The sequence below is a fragment of the Gambusia affinis genome, linkage group LG15 (genome assembly GCF_019740435.1).
Source record: "Gambusia affinis linkage group LG15, SWU_Gaff_1.0, whole genome shotgun sequence".
Lineage (NCBI taxonomy): Eukaryota > Metazoa > Chordata > Actinopteri > Cyprinodontiformes > Poeciliidae > Gambusia > Gambusia affinis.
Genome location: NC_057882.1, coordinates 16,782,225 through 16,804,496, shown reverse-complemented (window position 1 = coordinate 16,804,496; position 22,272 = coordinate 16,782,225). Strand labels below are relative to the sequence as shown.

The 22,272-nt window shown below is 42.3% G+C and overlaps 1 protein-coding gene across 1 annotated transcript in view; it reads left to right on the top strand.

Moving 5' to 3' along the window:
• The window catches only part of LOC122845231 (E3 ubiquitin-protein ligase RNF43), a 102,572-nt gene that overhangs the window by 39,134 nt on the left and 41,166 nt on the right, over positions 1–22,272 (top strand). The window lies entirely within an intron of this gene.

The following is a 22,272-nucleotide window of genomic DNA, read 5'->3' as shown; positions in this document are numbered from 1 at the left end:
ATGCATACTGATTTTAGAAAAGTTATCACTGTTGAATCTAATATCAAATAAACTTCAAAGGCTTTGCAAAATTTTACCGTATTTGAGCCAAAAGGCTACAAATGGTTTCCTGATCTTTATATAGACGGCAGGATAACAAAGTCACCACTGAAACTTCAGCTTCAGTCGGGACATTATCGGGCACATGTACTGCCTCTTGAAGGCAGAGATTGTGCATTAGCTCAAGATAAGCTCTCTTGTTGACTTTATGCGGTGGAGTGCAGATATGTAAACATAATGAAGGGCATGGTCAGCGACCTCACAGTGAAGAGAAGCCAAGAAGGCTGCTTGCTGAGAACAGCGCAGACATACTTTGGGAAATATACCCAAGCCAGTTTGTTCCTCCTTCAGGGCACCTGTGGTTAGTGATTCATATTTGATCTGCCTATTTGCTCCCCATCCCACCTTCAGCCCAATTAGCCTGAAGTAACGTAGACGGCTCGTTTCTCAGCGGCTCCACACCAAAGAGCTCAGCACATCAGCTGTCGCAGGTCGGTGCCTCAGGCATAACGCGTTGCGTGCAAACCACTTCAGCATCCAAATTAGCTTCCAAGAAGGAGTGACAAGCTGTACCGGATAGAGAGATACCATTTGCTATAAACATTTCAATCAATCAATCAAGTGTATTTGTATTGCTCATGTAGGCAGCAAGGCAGTTCAAAGTGCTTTACATCATGAAAACATAAAAACATCCTAAACACGTACGGTCACCAATTGTGAAACCAGTGGTGTCATCATTAAATCATCAATAGACATCAGGTATGCTGGTTAATGTTCCAGTTATAATGGGCCAGAGGTAAAGCTAACCAGACGGGTTTTTAGCCTGGATTTAAAGGAACTCAGCATTTCAGCTGTTTTACAGTTTTCTGGAAGTTTGTTCCAGAAGCTGAATGCTGCTTCTCCACGTTTAGTTCTGGTTCTGGGGATGCAGAGCAGAACCAGAACCAAAAAAACCCAGAGAGATCTGGAGGGTTGACACAACATCAACAGGTCTTTGATGTAGTTTGGTCCTAAGCCATTCAGTGATTTATAAACTAACAGAAACATACATTTAGCTCTTTTGTTGTTCACCATAAAGCCTGGTTAAAAAAAAGATTTTCATTTTGACAGTTTTAGCTTCTGTGGATTGTTTTCTGTCTTGTTCTTGTTGCGTCGGAAAGTGGTGTGGGTTTTGGGGATGGATGACTCCTCCAGATGATCCGGTGTGTAGCTGGAGCAGCAGCGCAGCTGGAATTGTTATCTCTTTTGATATCGGGACCGCATGTAATGTGGAAAACACCCGAAGCCCACTTCCTCCTCGAGCAATTGGGGTTTCACATGCCAGTTGGCTTTTACAATCCCCCTGGAGATTTGTAGTTCATTTTGCAGAATTCCTACTTAGCTATGTCTAATATTTCCCCTTTGCCATCAGAACCGAGAGAGGAATCCTGGATTTACGTTTTGTTTGTTGGTTTGTGCATCTTGATATTAGATTAGATGCGCCTTACTTTAACAAGATGCTTCTTAGAAGTGAGCAGAGGGAAGGAAGTGCTTTAGATGTTATTGCCTGTCTACCCAGAGGGCCTGCGTGTTCAGACACACCCTCCCTTCTCCCCTCTTTCCCTTTCCCACCTTCCCTTCACACCCCTCTCACTGATCTACCGGCCCATCCATCCCTCCCCAGGCGAAAGGTCTGTCTCTTTTGCCAGAGCTGTCTGGCCCGTGGGACCATCGTAAAGTGACAGACACACCTTGCCTGTAAAAACAGAGTAAACATCACAGCAGTGCTCCGAAGCAAAGTAAGGTTTTCTCATGCTTGTGTAACTGTGACTTTCTGTGGATAAGCCTTTAGTTGTAGAATGTGAGAAACGGCGAGAATAAGGACAATTTTAGTGATTTTTATTTTGTATTTTTGTCTTTGCTCTCAGAAATGTGAAACGTCGTCAGCATCAAAGTACCTTAGTTGTATAATAATCAATGCCAAACAACCTAGATATAGATCATTTGGTTATCGTTATAGGTCAGTTTGTGATATGTTGATAAACTGTTAATATTTTCTGTCATATTGTTTCTAACCTTGAGATGCCAGAGAAAGGGTCAGCGTTTTTATTTTTAGTCTATTCTTGTATTGTTTTTTCTCGCAAAGTGGATGATTGCTAAATGAAACACATTCATATTATTACTATTATTATTAGAGTAACCCGAGTTTTCTCCGGTTATTTGAAGGAGAGGGAAAAGCTATGGCTGTCCCCCAGCTGTTATCACACACTGCCAATTTGCCGGCTGCTACACTTTTCTGTCTTACAAAAAAGGCTAATTCGGCTGTTTCCAATGATTTCTGTTGAGAAAAAACACCACCAGTCAGGGCAGGGGAACTGGGAAAGAGCCACCCAATTCAGTCAAACTACCAAGAGACGTTTACTTTAGTGTTGGCATGATTTTATGTGCCACTTTCTTGTGGCGTTCCACAGGGTTCGAGTTTAGCCCATTTTCTATTTTTATCTATTCCTCCTTTTAGCTCTACTCTGTAGAAACTTGTGACGTCCTTTCACTGTGACGCAGATGATTGTCAGGTTTATATCCCACTGCTGAGATAAAGCTTGTTTTGACTAGATGCTCACTATGTTAAGGTCTACCGAGCTTCCTGTTTTTCAAAACATACTTCACCAGCTCTCTCTGCTCTCGTTGGCTGCCTAGATTTCAAGGTTCCCCTGAGTGTCTCGCTTTTATGGAAAAACATAAATCCCACAAAAATCCATAAAACATAAAGTCCAGGTTAGCACCTGCAGACGTGGATCTGAACCAAGCATTCTTCATTTGATCACAAAAGAGGGAAATATTCAATAAAAAAATGTCTCACACAATTAGCAAATATGTAAATCCTTATAATAAAAGTGTGTTTTCTCTCATAGTGGAAATGTCATGCCACTTGTTGCCAGATGCCCACACTAATGATATCTTACTGTTTTGATAGCTGGAATGATGTGTTTACCTGGCACCTGGGAGAAACATGTGTATAAACTGTTTCTGTGCCAACAATCACAGAAAGCCGAGGTACTTGACTTCACGGCAATACTGCTGAAACTTGAACTTCCCTATCAGGATGACTCACTACAGACTCAGCGTTAATAATCTTGGCATAGTGACAGCATGACTAAACATAAGCTTGAATCACACGTCTGCTGCTATTAATTTAACCGATCGTCTTGAGCTCAAAGGCTGGTCCGAACAGCAAAACGCATTAAGCCGACTCACCTATAGATCACAAGATGAATGTTGATCATTAGACAGAATTATCTCACCTGCAATACCTGAACCTGACTGAACTGAATGGATCAGATCCTATGATTGCGTACAGTTAAGAAGACCAAAATGAGTGGAGGATCTTATAAAATGATATTTAAAATAATCAAGGGACTCCTACTACAGACAGCGAGCCACTTAATTTTAGGTGTTAAAGATAAAATAGGATTGCCATTGTTAAAACACAGTTCACATTATGTACACTTTGATTTTGATTTTTAATTTTTTCTTGCTTAGAGACAGATTATCATATTCTCATTTTATCATTGACGATCTTGTTTTATCTCAACGTTAAATATGTGGTTTCGTTTGCAGCGTACAATGTTCATCGACCCCACAACTGACTTGCAGAAAACAATCTGTTGCAGAACCTCTTCAGACAAATGAAGCGCGGAGGGACAGCTGAATATTTCCCACTGCTTGCCTGCAAAACGGCCATCAAATCCGGAGTTTAAACAGCAGCAGACGTGTTTTTTCTAAACACCTTCAAATTATATGATTGTTTAATGCATGAGTAAAATTAAAGTATCATTAATTATTATAAGTAGTAGTATTTTTAAAATTTTTTAAGTCATTAAAGTTGATTAAATTTTGAAATTGTTGACTGTCTGTTCACTGTTTCAGTTGTGGTGCCATTATCAGTTGACAGTTATTTATTTTATTAGTAAACTATCATCATTGGAATAATGTCTTTGCTTTAACATGTTTTACACCGATTGCTTATAACATAAAGACAAAGGGTGTTTACGTCATCTCTCTCCCAAATAAGGTTAATGAAAAAACAGTTATGGCTTGAAGGCTTAAAAAGATGCTAAACATTTTTGAGTTCCTTTATCTTCTATTAAATTTCTCAAAGAGAAATTGGATTGGCTTAAACCAGTCTTGACAGTCCAAACTGTATTGTATTAAAGTTCTTCACATCACAAGATATTGTTGGCTGTAAGATGAACTCTAGATGTTTTTGAAGTCTTTGGTAGCAGTAGTTTCTGTAAGGATGCACCAATGTGAACATTTAGACCAATATTGATACATCAATCCACCTAAATGGCTTCTCTGCTTCAGCTGAACATCCCATAATCCTGTGCTGCATCACTATCAATGTCACATGACAGAACAAATACCACATGACCTCTTCGCTTCCCTCTTCGGGAAACAAACAAGATGGAAACAAACTCCGGTTGCCAAAATTGGCCCAGTTTTACTTATTGGGTCGATACCAATATTTAAAAAAGAGAGAGACAAACATTGGTCAACACCAACATTGATGCGGATATATTATGCTTCCCTACTTGTGAGTAAATGTTTTATGGTGATACATTTGACCTGGATATCTTGGTGTTTTTAGCTCACCAACCAAAGGGAAAGAACCCATCTAAAAAGTGATTGCTTTGCAGAGTACTCGGTGTTCTGCAAAGAATAGCCTGGCCTGTGTAACTTAAAAAGCAGTTACTTCAACATGCCCTTATTGTCACCTGTCAACACCGGGGCAGATGTTTAACGTCAGTAAAATAGCCAAAAGAGCCCATATGATCACTCCATCTACACTCGATTAAGGTTAATGCTACACCCCTGAGCCTGTGCTCTTTTATTATCCATTATTATTATTATCCAGTAATGACAGACTGGGAATGGGAATGGGAGGGATGTGACAATCAGGAGGTGGTAGTGCACTCCTAAGGTCAGCGCTTCTGCTGGTTTGGCTCTGATGTGGTCTACCAGAAGAAAGTTTGTACGGGACGCAGCCTCTGCCACCCGGCACCCATTCCTGGAAGAAGCTGGTTCAGATTTACAGCCCACCCACATAGCACTGCAGTGCAGACGGACCCAACCGAGACATCGCTGTGCTTTCCCCTCAGCCAGGGGTTTTGATTTTATATGGTTATTTACTGACTTGTTCTGCTATTTTTTCTACTCCTTTTTCGCCGAGTGCAGGTGTGCGTTTGCTCAGCCGAGGAGATTTGTTGGCTCGACTACAAAGGCACTTCCATATAAAAAGGAATCAGACAATTCTGGTTCTACTTTATGGAGTCCCACCCCACACATGCCAGTAAATGCCACAAACCAAGCCCCTGCAACAGGAAAAAGGAGTTTTTCTTTCATAAGATTGTTGTCGCCTCACGAGCGTTCGTTAGAACATCCTGGATTTAATTAGTGTTGCACTTCAGGGGTTTGATTAGTCAGACAGGAGGTGAGGAATACCTGAGACAGGAGAGTCTTTCTTTGAGCCATAGGCGCTTCAGGAGCCAGTTTGACTCAGGTGACACTTAATTAGCCTGTGAAGGACTGTCAGTACCACAGACCCTCCAGTTGACTCCGGTTGAGACGGGATTCTTGAGTCTCTTTTCATGCCATATGAGGTCACTCCCTTTTGTGTCCACACACACCATCCTAGAGACACACTCTCGTTGCCGTTGCACCCCGAGGCCCGGGGGGAAGGAGACCCAGCCGAGGAAACGGGGAGGCCTAAAACGCAGGGGACCGCTGAGTGACTCTGGAAGCTTTCCGGATCAGGTTGCAGGGCCAACCGGGTCTGCATTGTGAAGACGAGTCAATCTGTTTGGGTGAAGGAGCCTTGCATCCATCAGGGGAGTCGTGTTGTCTCCAAAACCTCTTCACTCTGCCTGTAGGCACTAAATGCCACTGTTAGAGAGGAATGGGATTCATGACTTTTTTGACTTGAAATAAGACACCTAATGAGTCAATGATTTATGACGAGATTTTCTCCTGATTTTTAGGAATTCAGGGTTTCCCCCAGTCTATAATAAGCCTGGCGGGCTGCCTGGCTTTACTGGAACCCCATCAGGCTTAGCATTGTTTGTTTATCTTAAATATTGTTTTTTTTTTTTTAAACAGTGATAGTAAAACTTTATAGTTGACACATTGAACTGGCTGTGACCGTCCCTACACCTGCTCGATGGCCACACAAGCTATTTCCAAATTATGATGCCTGCATGTGCATCTCTGCATTTTTGTAACTTAACACTTTAACACATCATGGTGGACTGTCCTAGCGCCTCCACCACTGGCCTTAGCAGATTTTCTGGGGGAAACCTTGAAATTAATAAGAAATACTAAAAATTTAGGTTTCATTGGTGTTGAAGTTGAATGGATTTTTTTATCCTTCTGAAACCCGCAGTACCGATGGTGTCAGCTGTTAGACTAAATGTAGATGAAACAATGAGAGATAGAGCTCAATGATGAGTAGAAGAAGTAGTAGTTGTAGTAGAGAGAGGTTGAAAGCTCATTTTTAAACACTTTAAGTCTTCTTCTCTTAGTAATAACTTCCGCACAGTGGCTTGATGGTGCTTAATCATTTTGCCTTCACTGATTGGAAAAAGACTGAATTTTCATTTTCCAACCAACCTGTCACCGGCTGGAAGTGAAAAAGAAAAAGTAAATCCAGTTGCTGCTTAGTTTCTCTGGGTTTTATTGGGAGCTTGTACTCATTTACTCATTTGTGCTGGTGTGAATAAAAGTCAGTAATTAAAGTCCGTAATTAAGGAGCCATGTTCTCTTGTTCACCACCCAAAAACGATCATCGCATGGAAAACTTTCTGTGATCCAACAAAGTGGACTTTGTGCTGCTTCTGAGCATTTGAGAAAAAAAAAAAAAAAAAAAAAAGCAGTATCTATCTTCGGGTTTGTAGAGGTATCCCGTTAGGAGCGGAGAGGAAGGAAAATGAACAGTTGCTTGCTCTTAGCGTACCTTACCCTGCTCACCACGGCCTCTTTTTACCGCGGGCCAGCAGTGCAGCAAAGCCCGCTTGTGGAATTGTCTAGCCCTTAAATCGCAGACACTATACCCCTTTCCTGCTAAAGTGATTGATCTATTTGGTACCGGAAAACACCAGCAGACCAGCCCTGCCAGGCAGCAAAAGTACCAATTTGACTCCAACCCTGTGATATAAGAGCGTTGTAGTGATGACAGACCAGGCTGTTTTCTGGGCTCCCCCACCTTTCATTCTACACAGCGTACCGAGGGACAACTGAGGACGACTGAGTGGCCTTTATAGTTGGAAGCGCTGTACGTTTAATGGGCTGCTTGCTGCAGAAAGGCAGCTCAAGTTTTGTTGCCCAAGGCTGGCTAAGTATAGTTAACTCATAGGTGCACAAGGATATTTAGAGAAATAACCATTGTTTACATGTTGTTTTGGCAGAAGTAGTTTGAAAAATCTCAGACAGCACGACTGCCGTGGTTCAGACGCTGCTCTGTTAAGTCTCGTCTTCACTTTGACCCTGTTATTGAACTAAATTCTTCAGCGTTCATTCATCGGGCTGGGAACCATGCAGAGATGTTCAAAGGCGCTCAGATTCTTCCCGTGGAGCTGGCACAGCTGTGTGAAAATCAAATCTTCTGACTCAGTGGTACTTGCTTATATCTGTGTGTATCGTGTATACATACTGTTGCCAAGAAGGAGAAAGTGCTTTATGTGTGTTTACACTATACAGAATTTTATTAGTTTACATACAAATGTGTTGCGTAAGTTGCCGGGTGAGAACAGGCATGGGTTATTTGTTTTTGTGTAATACTTTAGATGTAACTTCTGTCTCGGATCGTTTCATGTAGAGGTCACACCGAAATGTTTTCCCTCCTCTATTATAAACAATTTGATTCATTTATTTATCCATCACCCAATAAAGACATACAGAATTATAGAAATATTTGGTTGTTTTAAAAGTTTTGCCTTTAGCACAATGAACTTTTACAAGGAATAAGGAGAAAAATTAAAGGGAAATCTGACAAAATAAAAACCCTGAATCTAAATATCTGCTGTAGCAGTAAAATAAGACATAATTTACGTATTTGTAAGGAATCTTAAGCTGTCCAGCTGGCACACAGTTAAGCTCAAATTGATCATATCCCTGGCAGATTTAGACTTAAAATTATTTGGTGCTATTTTGATGATTCATCTTTGGTGATGAGCTCCAAGCCTTTGAGACTGAAAGGTCTCTTTGCTTTCCCTCTAATCTTTAACTCCTGCCACAGATTGAAGTTTGGAGTCTTAATGCTCCAGTGAGAAGAAACATGTTGGTAAAATTAAAAGATTGTTTGAAACTTTATCCTGCCAAGAGAATAAATAATGCTCAGCACAAATACAGGCTTTAAGCCCTCTGAAATTATACATTATAAAACTAAACATTTTACAATGTTTAGTTTTAAGATTATAAAACTAAATACATAATAAAGTTTAGTGTTCCACAAAAATCTGAGCTAGGAACAGTTCGGTTTATAAAGATGAGAAACTAGAGGGTCATTGACCTGCATCCATACAGGACAAAACTGAAACTCTGCCAACTGCAGTGGGAAGTGTCCAGATGTGAATGATCTAAACTCTAGAAATGTTCAAAGGTTCCTGGAAGAAGAAAAAAAAACCTTTTTCACATGAAGTGGTGTTTTAAGCGCTGATGTGTTCAGATGAAGTTTTCTGTGAGGTTCTTGATCCAGCTGGATCTTGGGGTGTTTTCACACCTGATAGTCCGATGGACTCGGTTGAATTGGGGACCAAAATTTCAACATTTGTTACATCTTCAGTTGCTGCGGTTCGTTTTCACACTGCCCTGTGTCAAATTAAACCTCTTGAGAAACCTGTTCCCCTTTTCACCTTTAGTGGCGCTGCAGCAAGATCCACTGAAGGAAACAACACAAAAACCTCTGAAGATGACACTGAGCGCAACTTCCTTCTTTACGAAATGTGGACCAAAATGGAGCAGTGTGAAATTTTTGTGGTGGCGTGAGCCATTTTGTCCTCTTACACTAGACTTGCGTCTTGATTTTGGTTGTATTTACCCAGAATGCCCCACGTCCACTTGGCATTCACCTATGCATTTGATCTGCACCAGAGTTCACCTCAACTGAATCAAGACCTCAGCTTTTGGATTGACCAGAGTTTGCTATTTTGGTCTGCATCAAAGTTCAGTTGTACATTCACACCTCCCCAAACGAACCGGACTTTCTCGGCAAACAAATTCAATTAAAACAGACTAAACAGGACTGGTGCAATGCATGCTATGTTTACGTGGCGGAGAAAGCGGTTTCTAGGAAGCCCTTACTCAGCCTCAGGTTTATACAGCCTGCCGGTGAAGGTAGGGCAGCGGTGTTTACCTGCCCACTTGAGCGGATTCCTCAGCCGGCTGCCTCAGACGCAGAGCTACAGGCTGCGGTGCCTTCGTGTCTACTGTCTACACTGGAGACATTCTTAACCTGATATCGCTGCAGCGCGCTCAACAAAGACGTTGAAAGACCATATTGAAGCAGGGCTGAGGAGGAGGAGCTGAGGGGGTTTGATGAGATAGACGGACCGACTGTAGTCGGAGGGGCCGGAAGCCTTGAAGTGCCATGCCATGACAGAGAGCAGGTGTGAGCCTCTTTATATGTCTCTCTCCCTGTGTGTATGCTTGTGCGTGTGCAGATATGCATGGCTGACTGCGAGCTCTGAAGCGTGTGCGTGTGTTTTTGAGGAATAAATAGAGCGTGCGCTCCAAGCGGGGACGTTGAGCGTGCACCGAGATGATACACGGCGGGTTTTCAGGCCACCCAAACGACAATATCGTGAATGGATAAAATTGCGCTCTCTTTGTTAATCAGCACAGCAGTCGGTGATGGGAGGGTGCGCGATAGGGAGGTGGAGGCGACTTCAAAGCGCCGTGGCAGCATTCTCTCAGCCCGGCCTGTTTACTCTGCTCAGTGAAGTCTGCATTCCACTGTCTCATTTTTCCATGGCATTCCACGAAGAGCTCAGTTCTCCTGGCTGCGTGCCCTACAAAGTTTACCCCTCCCCTCACCCTGGCCGTGTACACACTGTACAATGCATGCATGCTGCTCACTCCATTTGGCCCCTAAAACAAGACAGGACCCAGCCGGGTGTGAAGAGAGCTTGTTTAGTGGAGGAAATAACTCATATGCACAGCTGCACCTTGGAATGGTGGAAGATTCAGTTCACCTCTCGTTTTGAGACGAGCTAATGCTAACCTTTGCTTGGTCTGGATATCAGAGGCAGGAGAATCTGCTTATATGGTGAAGTTTGCCTTTTAAAAAATCCTAGATTTTATGATATTAGGTAAGAAATTAAAGAATTAAAGCCTGGGCGAGGCAGTGGTGCAGGGGTAAAACAAACCGAGGCCTTAGTCCTCAAAGCGGACGTTGCGGGTTTGAGCCCCGGCCCAATGTCTCACAACTTGATTTTCTGTCTGACAACTGTCACATAAAGGATGCTAGCGCTGACAAAATCATTAGAAATAGATTTAAAGCCAAAGTTTGTTAAATGATCTAACTCAGTTTGGAGTTTGCCAAATGTAGCTGCATAGGGATAATAATGTCTTCATTCAGTTTCCACATTGTGACTTCTGTATGTTTTGCAACTGGAAATAGTTCAAAAACAAAAACAAAACAACAAATGTTTTATTTTTTTAGGAAGAGAAAAACATAGGATCTTTCTCTCAACCAGCAGACCAGGAGCGCACAGCAACAAGTGGGGGAGGGGCAGCACTGTACTACTCTACGTCACATGTAGCTGGAGAGAACTGATGGCATTACGGCACTCTCTGAGGCATCTCATTTAAAGGACTTGAATATTTCTTTGTGAATTCAAAACTTCAGATGACATCATTATATCGGGAAAGTCAAGTTTTTCCAGTTCTCTGTGAGGAATCACTTTCTGATTTCAATTTTTACATTTAAAAAAAAAATATTATGACACATAAAGGAACATGCTGCTGGTTCTGTGATAGAGGAAGACATTTTGAATCCAATAGGAAATGCGTTTGTACAATAAAAACACATGACGGTAACTTTTATCTGCTTTTTATTAAGCTCATAAAAGTATATCAAAGTACAGGCTAATGGTTTTAAACTGAGTTTTTTTATTTTGATGCACTTATTAAATAGGACAAAATTATATTTTCATATTATAATTAAAGCCAAAGGGAAAATTAGCGGTATTGTTTTTATGGTTGATTAATTGGTGCTTCTCTTATGTTATGGGCTGGTAAAATATCAACACATATTACACATATTTTTATTACTTATTTTGTTGTGTGGAATGTTAGAAAAGTTTTGGTCAAGTGAAATTACTCAGAAAACAATAGTCAACAACAGTAAGAGTGAGAACAACCAACCCATTTATTAGCAACTAGTGGCTTTGCTTGCTAAATAGATGTGCTGCTGGACAGAAATCCTGGACCGGACTGAATCCTGGACCGGACTAAATCCTGGACCGGACTAAATCCTGGACCGGACTAAATCCTGGACCGGACTAAATCCTGGACCGGACTGAATCCTGGACCGGACTGAATCCTGGACCGGACTGAATCCTGGACCGGACTGAATCCTGGACCGGACTAAATCCTGGACCGGACTAAATCCTGGACCGGACTGAATCCTGGACCGGATTAAATCCTGGACCGGAGTGGTTCTATCATCCATCCATCCATTTTCTAATCACCCTTTGTCCCTAATGGGGTTGGGAGGGTTGCTGGTTCCAATCCCCAGCTAACGTTCCAGGCGAGAGGCGGGGTCACCCTGGACAGGTCGCCAGTCTGTCGCAGGGCAACACAGAAAACATACAGGACACACAACCATTCACACACACACTCACACCTAGGGAGAATTTAGAGAGCCCAATTAACCTGACAGTCATGTTTTTGGACTGTGGGAGGAAGCCGGAGAACCCGGAGAGAACCCACCAGGCACAGGGAGAACATGCCAACTCCATGCAGAAAGACCCTGGGCCGGGAATCGAACCCAGGACCTTCTTGGCAACGGCTCTACCAACTGTGCCACTGTGCAGTGTGATTCTATCAGCGTGCTTTTTTCTAAGATCTTAGATGCAGTCTGATATAATCCGATACTCGTCTGATATAAATATCGGATCGGGACAACCCTAGTCATAACGCATAACTTTTTGTTAGTGTGCTGTAGGTTCTCTGACGGAGTGAAAATGAACAAATGACAGAATTCGAAGTGAAATTGTTTTACTCTGATCTCCAGTCGCTGTGGCTAACCCAGACCTGTCCGCTTCTCGTGAGCCTCTGCTGGCTCGTCTTGAAAAGCTCTCAGTTCCTTCCCCGGCCATAAATCAAGCGACTTCCAGCGCCTCCCTCTGAGCCACAGCGAAGCACAGCAGCAAAAAGGAAAATAGTTAACAGTGCCAATTACAAGGTGTGTTGCATTTTTTATTTTATTTTTTGTGGCAGTTTGCTAAGCATGTTGGCTGTGCCAAGATGTTGGGGTAAGAATAAAAATAGCACATAAACAAAAACTCTGTGAGTTTGTATTTACCTCCTTTGTGTGTTTCTGACTGCATCTCTCCAACCTCCACTGGTGGTTAAAGGGACACTTGTGGTCTGGACTTTAGAAACGGTGACGGACAGTGACATTTTTCCATTTTCCCTTCCCACTGGATCCTCCCTTGGATTACATTACAGATCTTCCACAACAGTGTTTCTAGATAATGACATCAGCAAAGTGCTTCCATTTCATTTGGACTCTCCAAACATTTCAAGAATGTGTAGGAGACCCTACACGTTACTCGTTTTGAGTAATCTGTCTTTCCCGTTCGTTTTAGCGACGGGTTTCCCCCCGTTGCGTGGAAAATCGGGGGCCAAAGCCGGACGTGTAATCAGCGTCACGTCTTAGCGTGAAGCGTGAAGAGCCACGCGGCGTGTACAGAGTGCATACGTTGCAGGCAGATGTTGCAGCAATCGACTGTGGGAACAGAGGAAGTGTGCTGCAGAAGTTATTTCTGTTTGTCATTTGTTCTGTGCAGATGGGAGGACAGAAATGCCTCCAAGGGTAGTTCAGGAAAATGATTTACGGTGTCAACTCCAACCCCAATAATCAAGCTTAAACGTTTACCTGCAATCACTCTTGATCAACCCGGTGCCAGAGAAGACGGATATTAATTTATTCCTTTAAATCAGAGGCTTATCCAAACCATTACGCAACCTTTTGCATGGGGATACGTTTGTTATTGTGCCGCATTCTGTTTTGCAACGAACCTTTATATAAAAGTGGTTTTGTGGGCTGCAGTTTGTTTAGTTCAGCTCGAGTTGAAACTGTTTGTTTAATTCAATTTTGGTTTCTTTTATGGGTGGGTTCACCGCGTAAGCACCCCTGGAAGCCCCACTCTCCACCAGGGAAAACAGAAAGTCATGTTGCAAACGCCACACAACGCACTGATCACGACTCTGGCAAAATGACACGCTCCTCTTCTTCAAATCCCAGCTAGCTTTAGAAACAACCTCAACCAATGCAAAAGTATTCTTACCTTTTCAACCTCAATCACATTGCAGTTTATATCTGTGTATATTATTAGGATTTAATATGAGAGATTTGGCTAAAATGATTAAACGGATAATTTGTGACGACTCAATTGTTGAAATGATTGTCAATTTATTTAATTTTTATTTGTTTTTTTGCAAAAACTTGGTCTGTTATTATATTCTACGCAAAAAACCTTTAGTGGCCTAGTGGAAGCTTCACCCGGTTCAAATTGTGTAAAATAAATCACTTATTAAGCATCTTTACTGTCCAACTATTAATCAGGTAATGTAAAACGTAATCAACAGCTCAGCCCGACACCGTATCGATGTTAAGTCAAGCAGAAAGGTTTGAATTTTTCACATTCTGATGTTGGAGGAAGAATTTTCTAGCTGTGCATCCTACACTACAGAAGATGAAGCATCTAAAGAAAACTGATGTTTACAGACGCTCTCCGAATACTCTGATTGAGATTCAGGAAAGATGCATGGGCAAAAACATCATGCGCCAAATTCACAAAGCTGGTTGAGACTTTGCCTAAAATCCTTCCAGCTGTAAATGCAGCAAAAGGTAGATTCTAAAAATAAATAATCCAGGCCACACTTTTCATATTTTCATATCAAAAAGCTTTAAGACCACATCTAATTTCCCTACCAGTTCACTGCTGTGCACCACTCTGTGTCAGTTGATCTCATAAAATAAAAATTGATCGTCTTGAAGCGCAACTGGACGTTTTTATGGCAGAATTTAAATGCAATGAAGAACTTTGAACAATGAGCCAAAACAAAACTTTATAGAATCTTGAGCCTCCGAGGAGCAAACGAGAAGCGGCACATTTTCTTTCTGCTTAAATGTGCTTTTTTTTTTTTTTTTTTTTTTTTTTTTTTTTTATCACATTCAAGCAGCCCTTGATTACTGAATTCAGCCGTTCGTCAAGGTTCTTTACCAGCCATTTGAGCTTTTCTCTGTCTTCACTCGCTGCTTTGTGTACAGAGCAGCTCAGGGCCGCCAGTGTTCGGCCCAGGAGCTGCGTTTTGGTCGTTAGCCTTCATCAAAGCGTTTTTAAAGCAAATGTTTCGCTCTCTTTAGAAGCGGTACGTTATGATAGAAGACACTTGTTGGTGGGTGGGGACGGGGGCTGGGATTGCATTTCCTAATAAAAGAGGGATGTTTAATCCGCCCTCAGCTGCATACTGTTTTATTTTATGTGTAAGTGTGTAAAAAAATAAAAAGGGGAACTCTCTTCTGTGATGTCCTGCAACACTGAACCTGTAAGTGGATGGACTGCTCTTAAATTGCTTATTTGAAATTTATTTTGACCAATTGGCTTCCTTTATTTCTTTTCCCATTAGTCAGCTCCATTTTCTGCCGGCACCGTCTGCAGGCCGGGTGCCGACTGGCTGTGGGGATCAGTGCTCTGTGCACTGATCCCCACAGAGCCGAGGGATCAGTGCAACAGTAGATAGTCCTAACAAACTGCAGGGTTACCTAGCCACTGGCTTGTTATGACAGGGAAGTGCTGTGTTTATGTTTAGCTGTGAGCTTTGAAATGTATAGCACCATCCTGGCCTGAGACTGATGGAGAGCCTCAGGTTGTTTTCTTTCTTCTTTTTTTTTACAGAGTCTATGCTAATGTGTTTGTATATGCTTGGTGTTTATGTTAGGAAGGCCACAGAACCTGTGCATGACGTGCAGCCAAGGCATTTGGCTTTGACTTGAGGCCGTTTCCTCAGAATCCCCACTGCGACAGAAAGTTGTGTCTGTAAAGAAATGGGTTTTTTTATGAGACTGAGAGCAGCCAGGTGCTTACTTTACTGATATCTTTGGACAAAAAATCAAAGATATCATCAATCGCTTTTGATTAGTGTAACTAAACTGTTACCCGACCTCAAGACACACGTTGGAGATAAGATTTTATTTTAGCAGATGATTTAGTTGCATGCATCTGCAGAAATAAGTTAATATAAAATAGACTTTTTTTCTTTCTTTTTTGTAGTCACTGACTCAAATTATTTCTATTTGTTAAGTACCAGAGAACTTGGTGAGAAGATTAGAGACTATTTTAATAACTTTTTTATTAAGTTAAAAAAGTTAATAAAGCTTTTTTATTAACTAGTGCATTATTTGTAGTGCATTGTGTTCAGGGCGCAGAACACAATGCACTGTGGAAAAAAAAAAAACTGCACAAATAAATCCGCGAAGCAGCGAGGCCCTGAAAGGCGAACCGCGTTATAGCGAGGCTTCACTGTAGGCCAAACAGTTCACTTCTGGTCTCATCTGACCGCACCTTCTTCAGCATGTTTGCTGTGCCCCAAACATGGCTTGTGCTAAACTTTAAATATGAATTCCTATGACTTCCCTTAAAAGGTCTTAAATCCATGCAACAAAAATTGTCTTAAATTCGAAAAGTAAATTGCCCTTACATACATTATTCACCAATCTGAAATTTAGTCTTGTATCTAATCTTGTATATTCCATGTTTTGTTTTCCTCACTGAACTTTTTTGTTTGAGTCGCACCCAAACATCTTCGTTACGTTCCGTGACGCAAGGCGATTGAGGCTACTGGTAACCAGCTGCTAACATAGCTTGCTGGCTAGGTGGCTCTTTTAACATGGGTAATTGCAAATTTTTCACCAATGGTCTGGAAGATGTGCGGAAATTTCTGTGGAGATACAGGTCTAAAATGCCACTCATAGTGGTCTTAAAATTTTGTGAAATCTGCAGAAACCCTGTAAACAGAAGCCAGGCAGGGTGCGAGTTACTCTGCCTGTCATGAGATTCTCTCATCTGTGATTATAATCATTTCTTCATGTCTGGCTTGATGGACTACACAGCATCATGTGCGATATTTAAAGCTTAGAATATTGTTTTAGGACCAACGTCTGCTTTAATCTTCCCGACAACTTTCTCTTTCCTTGAACTGTCACATAAAATCCCAGTTAAATTCATTGAAGTTGCCTGTAATGTGACACACTGCGAAAAACTTCAACGGGCATAAAAACTTTGGCGAGACAACGTAAACAACGCGTTCTGCAGACATCCTTGCATGCCCTGAAATATTTTCGCAGGTGTCTCCTTCTTTGTCTGTTCAGTTCTAAATATGCAAAACTGCTTTTGACATAACTGACTGAAACGTAACTCCCCGAAATAACAAAGAAGTAACATTTGCGGCGACAGCCTCCACGGCACAGGTGCGGCTGTACCCAGCTCCCGCGCCTCACTGTGCAAAGTTCAGCCCTCTTTTTATGCCACGTTATCTAACAGAAGTGAGGGAAACAAGCATGAAAGGGAGGGCCGAACAGCGCAAAAGTGCAGACGGCGAACACCGTGACCCGCTAACATCCTTTATCTGGTGCTCCAAACAGTGGAAGTGTTTTAATTCGCCCCTCAGACGCCCGTTTCTTCTGCTCCTTGTTCCTTTTCCATCCCTAGGCTCTTTCTTTTCGCTCTAATCCCTTTCATGAAGCAGAGACAGTCTGACGGGCCTGAACTTTGGCGGGGGAGCGGGTGGGTGTGGAGGGGGCTCCTACTTAAAGAAAGCGCCCGGGCAAATTTGAGGTTGGTGGTAATTACCTGAGCTTCATTAAGGGATCACTTTTCCCCCAAAGTTATTCCCAGTGGTAGCCGTTACTGGATACGGGGCCGACACTGTCGATAAAAAAGCGGCTGGAAGATGACACTCTCTTTGTTTTGACAGGACCAAAGCAGTAAGGCCTCCTGTTCATTTGTATTTGCAAAGAGAAAAGGGGGGTGAAGGACTCTGATCCCACTTTTCCAGATGCTCCAACAGGGAGGATGTCTGTTCTGCTCCCTTGGCAAACAGCCTTCTCGGCCATATCAGCATTAGATGTGTTCAGGATACACAAAGATTTCTCACGTAAGAGTCCGTATTCGGGACGTTTTTTGACACTGACAGCTCAAAGCACATTGGGTCGAGAAAGAAAAGCAAACTTCGGGGATTGGACTCCCAACAACTAGCTATGCGTCAGTCTCCCTTGGAGAAACGCTCAGGAACTTTTTTTTTTTTTTTTTTTCCACCAGTCGCTCACGCTCGTGCACACGTTCACATTCGCATGCAAGCACATGCTCGGGTGCCTTTAGCAAGAACACGGAGTCGTGCTCTCTCTGCAGACTCTCACACCCTGATGTTGAACGGACTTGTTTCCAAAATGGCAAGGTGGAAAGCGAGGGGTCAGTGTCTCAACCCGCCCTGTCACCTCGGGCTCATTTCTCAGTGGAAACCGTGTGGTGCTGGTTGTTGTAGCGCGCACTGCAACAGTAATCCAGGCAACCGGATTGTGATTGCTTTTAGCTGTTACATGCGGTTGAGTTGCTCCTTGTTGTAACCGCTCTTCCTGTGATTAAAACAAACCACTGCAAAGTCAGCTTCGGTGAGTTTTAATTAGACTTTCAGAGACGAGTTTTAATCCAGACTTCATGAACCTCGCATCATTTCTTTACATTCTCATTGAAAATGGCCAGAAATTCATCCAATCTTTAATTCCGATAGTTTTCTAGGCTTTCTGGAAGTCTTTGGCTGTTTTTGGCTTTATCTTTATCTGTTAGTTTTACCAGGTTTTCAAACATTTATTACTTCCACCTTAATGTGGAAGTAACCAGCCTTGAGGTTCAAGTTGCCATCGTTGGAAACAGTGCATTATGTTAAAGCCACCTAGTGGTCGGATCTGATCATTACATTGTACATTACATAACTTGTAGGCTCCCACCTTTTTGTGGTTCAGTATTCATGGATTTTCTAAGGAGCATGACTACAAACCATTTGTAGAAAACACACCTACCTCACTGAATGTTTTTTAGAGCGTATCTAACATTGAAAAAGTAAATTCAGCTCAGGCAGCTGAAATATTTAGGTCCAATGCTACTTAGTATTGGCCGACATTTGAAAAGCAGCCTATCCAGGAGCGTTATTTATTTACCTTGGCGATGATTGGCTGAAACCCCAAGAAGACCATAGATATTAGCTTCTACGGTATGATTGTTTCCACTGTGCGTATTGGAGCTGCAGTATGTAACGTTTATAAAAGTATGTTTTTTCACATATTTGTTAAAATTATGACTATCTTGTGGCAGTATAAAATGAGAGATAATCTGTGAAAAGATTGATCTCCTCCATCTCATATCTAAGCTACTATTGCTGTCTAAAGAAATTCACAGCTCCCGACCAAAACCAACCAATCAGAGCCAGGAGGATGGTCACAGCGCTGTCAATCAACCTTGTGTAATCACTGCTCGTTGTGCCAGTAGTGGAGAAAGAACTTATTATCACAGGAAAACCGTTTATCCGCCATCATCAGTGGCCATTCTAACCAGCCTGGGCATTCACGACAAGCTCAGGTGGCTACAGCGTAGCGGAGAGCAAGACGGGTAGAGGGCAGAGGAAATGAGCAGCACCAGACGGAGGGTGATTGACAGCACTAAGACCCGCCTCCTGGTTCTGAGTTGTTGCTACCAGTTAGCACTGGAAGTACCAGGGGAATTTTTTCACAAATTATGTTTCTCATACCAAACTGTCACAACATTTCAGCTCAGATGTAAAGAAAAATTTCCATTTTTTTTTTATTAACGTATGTTAATGTGTATTCGTTAATGAATAGTTAATGAATACGTTAACTATTCATTAATGCATGTTAATGAATAGTTCAAACACATTCAAAATTGAATGTGTTTGAACTATTTAATTAGACAGGGTTTTTAGAGGAGGTTTCAAGAGTTCAACTTGACCCTTAACTTTTCTAATCTCAGAGATCCACTGTAGTGAACTCTTACATTTTCACACCACGACAACCTTTGGAGGATTTGATGCTCACTACCCGACCCTGGTGTGTTTTATTACTGACCCTTTTTTTTTTTTTTTTTTTTTTTTTTGCTCAGATTTGGTGTTTCTGTCTTCTCCAATATATTTTTGCAAAAAATAATTTTGAACCTCTGTGTTGGTGATAAAAACAGTGATCAAATGTAGATTATTAAAAGTTGTGTATTGTGTTGAGGCACAACTCAGTTTTCATCTGTCTTTGCTTTCATTAAATATAAAATAAAGCCTCAGACAAAATTAGCTCAAAATGTTTGGGGGAAAATCATTCAAGTCTTTGACCATTTGCAGGCTTTTCTTCTTTTGTTTCATTTCAACAACTCTAATGTCGAGTTTGTCGCCTCCTGATGCAGATGTTTGGATCTGAGACACCCCAGAGGTGCGTCAGAAGTGTGTTCCCTGTGTGTGTTCACAGGTTAGCGTGTACCACGTTGATTGAATTGTTGCTTGACTTGCAGTAACCTGGCAGACTTTCCAGACCCTTAGGCAGAGCTTCTTTGCTCTGAGTCTTGATTTGATGGATTTCATTTGAATAAAATAAAAAAATAAAATAAAAAAAAAGACTGCCTCATTTTGAGGTAGCAGTTTGGCAACGGGCTGCTAGAGGAACTGTGACTTGAACAGCTGGTGGCAGAGTCTGATGAGAGGTTCAAACTTCCCACCTTAGCTCCGACTGTTACAACCGCCTGGGCTTGGTTCCCTGCTGGCAGCAGATGAACTAAAGCGCTTGCACACTGATTATCTTTAAAAAAAAAAAGAAGAAGAAGAAGAAGGAGGAGATCTGTAGGGCAAAGTCATGAGGAAAAAATATTATTGACTCTGTACTGCAGCTACTATTTATTTCCTCCTTTTTTTTCTTTCCACATACTTGTTTTTGAGGCTGTTAGGTTTTTATTTTTTTGGGGGGGTTTTTTTTTTAGCCCTAGAATATTTTTGGTAGTCTTTGATTGAGCTGAAAAAGAAATGCCTTTAATCGAGGCTACAAAGGAGCCGAGGGACATGTCCCCGTCGGTTCTGCAACAGATCTAGACAGATGAGGAGGAGGCGGAACGGAGGAGTTTGCATTGTTAACAGTCTGTGGGGAACAGTTTGCGTTGCTTGTGGTTTCTCGTCCCTGTGAAATGGAGACTCAGTGATTTGGTTTCCCAGGCTCTGTTTTTGTCAGGGCCACACACCAAAAAAAAAAAAAAACCAACAAAAAAACAAAGCCAAATGAAGACGTTTCAGACTGTCCTTGTTGCTGTTTATAGTCCAGCAAAGCAGCGTGCCTCGGAGCGGTACGCGGCACCGACGGTGGCACACGCAGCGTGTTCGCAGGGCTCGGATTGTGCCGATGCATCTAAAATAGAAGATAATGCCTGGTGTAGTTCAAGATGCAAAACATAGGTGGTTGGCCTCAGAGGAAAGCCAGAAGAAAGTAAAAGCAGCCACTCCTTCTGAGCCTGTTTGGCTCAGCATTGGGGTTATTATCTCCTTTATTTAGTGTGATTGCACAGCGTCATGTAGCGACTTGCTTAATGTCACAATGAGATCCAAACAAGCGTCAAGTTAGCCATTTTCCCCAAGCATCTTGTTGATTGTTTTTCTGTTCTAGCATGTCCCACAAATTTACCACAAAAGACGAGCAGAGGTCAAGGCATCACAGGAGTAATGTCAATAAAAGTATTTTTTTTCTGAACTTCTGTTTTGTCGAAAGCCAAGTTCAACTGTGGGCCTCTAATTTGAGCCTAGTAAATGCAGATTGGTGGAGACAGCTGGCAGCGCAGCGTATAGAGCAGGCCAGGGGTTCTTTCTCCTCTCTAGCTCGCTGCCGTCACGAACACCGGCCGCCATATTTGAAGTGGTGTATTCGAATTCATCGTCTTTGTAAGCTCAGCTCGACAAGGGTTTAGAAAGACACTACAATCCTACGATTTTACGTACAATAGGTGACATTTGTTTTCGTACTTTCTCCTAAGATTAGGTGATGATATATAACGCATGATGTATTAAAATGGATCTTTCCACTTTTACTGCTTCCATAGGAATTCAGACGGTGAGTAGCGGCCAGGTGCTGCTGTTTTCTGGCCCTTTCTTTTATCTTGCTGTCCCAGTCTGGTTTTCCAAGTCTGTTTTCTGTCGTGTCTCCTCTCCTCTCCGCTTCCTCTCTCCCTCCCTCCGCCTGACAGACATGCACCAGCCCTTTGCAGCCCATTACGTCAATTCCCCAACCCGAGGATGCCAGCTGTTGATGTCACCCCTGGGTCTTTTTAAGTTGGAGATTTCCGCTGGGCGAGTTGAAGGGTGGGAGGGAATGAGCCTGCAGCCACATGAAGAGGGGCAGAGCCGTTCTGGACTAGGCCAGGACCGTAGGACTGGAGTGTCCAAAACAAGAACTGATCAGGAGACGACTTTACTTTGAGGAGTATTCAGAAGAGGGTTTAGGAGCACATTGCTGCCTCTGTGACTCGTGACAGCATGTCTGCGACCTGCGAGCGCCGCAGCTCTTCCCCCTGAGCTGTTAAATGCAGCCTTTCAGCAGTTACGATTTTCTTCTCTTTCAGAGGGGATCAAATGTTCCTACCAAAAGCCTATCTCTCATTCTCTGGATCCTTGAGGCTTTGTGTGGGAGTGAACATCACCTTCCATGAAATTGATTTCATTGGTTTATGAGGGAAGAGCGTCAGCATCACACACAAATGCCTCCAACGTCACTGATGGTGTGAAAACATTTACCCATAGCTTGTCTCTACAGTACCTGGTAGATATATTTATACTCCCCGAACTTTGCCACCTTTTGTTACAACCATAAACGTCCGTGGTGGTTTGGTGAGACGGACTTCTGGTTTTCATAGATTTTTACAAATAAAAAAGCCTGAGAAG